We start from the raw sequence: 4,876 nt of genomic DNA, 5'->3' as shown, positions 1-4,876 counted from the left end.
CTCCGGTGGCGCTGACAACATGTTCGGTTTGCACGAGCTCGGAATGTTAATGAGCACTTATCGCTGCAGCAGCAGGTTTTTACTGGGTCCTGGACTCAGATTAGAGACTCGATGGTTTAACATGAATTGTCCTGTTCAATGCAATGAGACAGAAGAAAACACAAACCACCAGATGTTATTTATTGGTATTTGGGCAGATATTTAATCAAATAGGGACATCAATCTTTCCCAAAGAAAAAACAGAACTGTGGAAGACTTTATTAAATAAATGTAAAATAAGTCAAATATTTTACTAACTAACATTTTTTAAAGCAGAGATGTGCATAAGGAAATTTTAATGGCTAAGGAAGGACATGTTTTTTTTACAAATCTTGATGTCAGTATATGAACATTATTCAAATGAAACTTATCTGGTTTGTGCTGCATCATCTCTATGCTTTACATTAAGGGTGAAGCACAAACTGGGAAGGGCAGTAAGGTCTAGAAGTAGAAAAACCTACTGGGTATATCTTCTGTTTTCACAGCTAGCCACATAATCGTCCTGATGCGACAATTGTCACAAAAAATTGTCAAGGAGATAGATTAGTTAATGTGGAACACCTACAGGAGAGCGAATGTCGTCTGACGTTGGGACGACACAAAGGCTTTGGGGCAGGATGGGTTGTTACGTGATCGTGTAAGCAAATGTCAGATGATTTTCCACTGCTACCTCTGCTGCGGTTGCCGCTGCAGTGGATCCAACAGACTATGTGCTGCTCATGAGGAAGTGAGGAATCTCTTTCTGGTCTACCCTAAAGGTGACCATGGGATTGCAAAGACTGGTGAAAGCATACACTAAATAGCCAAACTTTTGTAAACCCCTAATCAAAACATCCCTAAGTTTCTAAGATCCCATTCCAGATTTAATTCCCTATTTCTATTATAGGGAAGACCTACTAATACCTCAAATATATGCTTTCATTTATATATATATATATATATATATATATATATATATATATATATATATATATATATATATATATATATATATATACACACATACACATACACACACACACAGTTCAGGGAAGGTTTTAATAAATAGCTGTTCAGGGAAGGTTTTCCACTAGATTTTGGAATATGACTGTGGGGTTTTGCTCATTCAGCCACTAGAGCATTAGTGAGATCAATCACTGATGTTGGATGCGAGGGTCTGGCACATTCCAGCACATCCAAAAAGTGTTCAGTGGGGTTGAAGTCAGAGCTCGGTGCAGGTCACACAAGTTCTTTAACTCAAACCTTGTAAATTTATGTCCATATAGACCTTGATTTGTTGCACATAAGCTTTGTCATGCAAGACTATGTTTGGAGACCTTAGTTCCAGTGAATTGAATCCTAAGCCTACAGCATACAAAGACATTCTAGACAATTGTGTGCTTAAACTTTGTGGAAGGCACTCGTGTGTATGATGGTCAGCTGTCCATATACTGTACTTTTGGCTTTATCTATACTTTATAGTATAAATAGGTCAACCTCATTCATTAGTGGTAAGTGAGTATTGTCTGCGTTAAGGATCAAAGATGTTTTATGTTGTAAGTTCAAACATCACTCTGTGGCAGAATTTTGACTTTACTGCCAAAGATACCGGCACTGCAGCCAATCGATCTATTTGCCCTTGTGCCCAAGCCAGCACTTTGCAGCGTGAGGTTTCTCAAGCACTACGTGGAAAACTGCCAGCTGGCTGGTCACTGACACAGCTGTGTGTGCTTTGGGGAGCACCAAAAAGGGGCTCTGCTGTTTAAAGACAGGTTATTGAATAAAGGAAATGAGTGCACAAAACAGACCTGAATACAAGTCAAGAGGTGATCTGTTTCATTAATTGTCATTTAATGTAATCTATGGCTATATTTCAAAGTGGCAATAAGAGGAGTGTCTGGAGTCTGGCTTGTGGACATTTGTGAAGGCTTAAGATGTCTGAGATCTGCCAGAGATGTATCCGAGATCTTCTGCCTGTGAGTCGAGCTAGCTCAAGAGTTCTTCAATTCTATACATTTATTTATACAACAGTTAGATCTGGTACTAATTTGATATTTAGTGTAACACTGCGATGCTTCACTATATGTATTATTTTAGCTCGACTTTGATCGCTACATAAAATTCCAATTTCTGCAATTTTTACCTTGACGCATTTATATCGCAAGCTGTCGGTCAGTCAAGCTGTCGGTCAGTCAGTGCATTACATAGCAACATGCAACACTTAATCCAGCTTTGGCTTCTTTTGTAAATATTTCTATTAACAAAGCAAAATTAACAAGATATGTGAAACAATTACATTTACAGCATTTGTTTGTATCTAGCAGTTTTAAACAACTCAAAATATGCTACCGTTTGCTGGAACCCACCAATTTTTTTTTTATTTTTTTTTTTACTGGAACAAGTTCCTGACACTTTCTTGTTGCCCAGTTGTGCCCTGTTAGATTGATTGTTTAAAAAAATGAATGTCTACTTTTGTTAGAGCCCTGCCAAGTCTGAATTTGTTGTTAAAAAAAAGAAAAGAAAAAAACAACATGAAGACCAGAGAGCTGCCTATGGGAGAAAAGCAAGTCATTTTGAAGCTGACAAAAGAGGCATGAAAGTCATTGCACAAGGATTGGTCATAGCTAGTAGAACAATTTGGAATGTTCTGAACTGCTGTGTGATCCAGACATCAAACAAGTCAGCCAAAGAAAACAACTGCAGATGATGACAAACTTTTGTGGGACCTGTGAAGAAGAAATCAAAACAAGTAGGTAAAATCAACAACAACCTTCATAGGGAATAGGGCACAAATATAGAGGTTATACCACAAGATGCAACCCACTCTTCAGCAATAAGAACCAGAAGGGCACATTGGAAGTACAGAGATGATCCACAAGAGTTCTGGAACCAAAATTAATCTCTACCAAAGTGATGGAAAGGGCAAAGTGTTTATCTACCCATGAGCTCCAAACCACAAACTGCTCAGTCAAGCACAGATGAGGTAGTGACTTGGCTTGGGTTTGCATGGCTGCTTCTGGAATAGATTCACTAATCATTATTGATGATGTAAATCATAATGATAGCAGCAGCAAGAATTCAGAAGTCTTCAGAAGCATTCTATCTGACAATTAACAGAGAAATACATCCATTCTAACTTGATTGGTGGTTTTAGACTGGCCAAGTCAATCACCGTACCTTAACACGATTATGTAGTATTACACAACCTGAAGATAGAAACCTCCTAAACTAAATAACTTCACGTGTTCTACCCATGTTCACAGGGGTTTCCTGATGGGTCCACATGGGAGCTGCTTCTCTCCTACCAAAATGATATCAATCGATATAGTTATATGCAGTATAAGCACAGCATAATCTCTAGTAAACACACGGTTACAAAGGTTGATGTATTTAGTAAATGAAGCATAAAAGCAAGGGTCAAACCAAACTACTGATTGTCACCTTGAACAAATCCAATTAAACTCAACCACAACCCAAGCAACAGGGCATGCCGTAACCCAACACACTGCAATGGACCGTCTTCGCAGGATCATTAAAGATTATACTGATCTAACAGTGTAACTGTTTTAAATGGTTTATTGTGCTAAATTAGTTGAGCTGTGTATCATTTATGCATTTAATACTTTGCATATTATTGTGCTGTGTAACTAATACTTTCTTTTTTTTTTTTTAACCAAATTGAGTCACTGCCTCCTTAATGTTATATATGGCTCCCTCTTCTGCACAGACGTGGTAATACATGCGATGTCCAGCAGCCATATCAGTCCATGCACCTTAAATTAATACTCCATCCTGAAACACATTAATTTGTTTATATCAAAATATTCGTTACATCTTTAGTGATATTCCAATGCTAATTTGTTTGTTGCTGTATTTTGTCATTTTTTTGTGAAAGCAAGAGCTTTTTTTTTTTTTTAAACCATTACCAGCAAAATTCAAGGTCATTAATGAAAAATACAACATAGAAGTAGTTGAGATGACAAAAGTTGCAGCTATATGATGCAGGCTGACAAAGCTGAGCTACAGTACGCACACACACACACGCACACAGCAGTTAGTTAGTCAGTGATCTACAACATAAGCACAATCGTGTTGCTCTAGGAAGCCATTATCAGCAAGTTGAACAATATAAGAATGTAATTATTTTCCCTATTGAGGTTAGGAAAATTCTTCCCTGGTTCAGACACAGACTAAACTATTTAGGACAAGTGTGAAACCAGCATTCATTTCTTTTAGTCTGGAATAATCACAGCCATCATAAGCTCTGCACCAATGTCTGATTTTGATTCAGTTGGTCTGACGGGTTGTGTCTCATTTCCTTAAAGAAAACATCAGATATTTGGCACATAGACTAACTGTACCTAAATTTCCAAATAACCTAAGCTAGAAGAGGATCTCTGTACACTAAATTACATATTTCTTCATCATTCAAGCAAGTGCACATTGATTTGCAGTTAAACATACGTTAATAATTACAGCAAACATTTTAAAGCAGTAGCAACATTAGAAATAGGCAACAATAAAATTAAATAAAGTAACATTTACAGCTATGTTAGGAAAATCATTTCTGTAAAGCAAAAGGACTTCATGTCCTTTTCTCTGTTCAAACTGTTTAGAAAAGAACTTGTTTACTTGCACTTCTAACTTATGTACTTAGTAAACCATGCAAGGTTGTTTCCATACAGATAAAATATCAGCTGTTTTCAAATTACAGGTTAATTTAATGAAATCAGATGCAGGTGTGTTAATATTCCATTCCATTCAAAACTATCCTTGATTATTTGCCACTCTGATAAATAAAAGCCATTCAGTTTTAGACAATAAATGCTAAGTAGTACCAATACATCAACAGACACTA

Source organism: Tachysurus vachellii, chromosome 25 (assembly GCF_030014155.1).
Source record: "Tachysurus vachellii isolate PV-2020 chromosome 25, HZAU_Pvac_v1, whole genome shotgun sequence".
Lineage (NCBI taxonomy): Eukaryota > Metazoa > Chordata > Actinopteri > Siluriformes > Bagridae > Tachysurus > Tachysurus vachellii.
The sequence above is the reverse complement of the archived record's forward strand: the minus strand, read 5'-3'. Positions refer to the sequence as shown.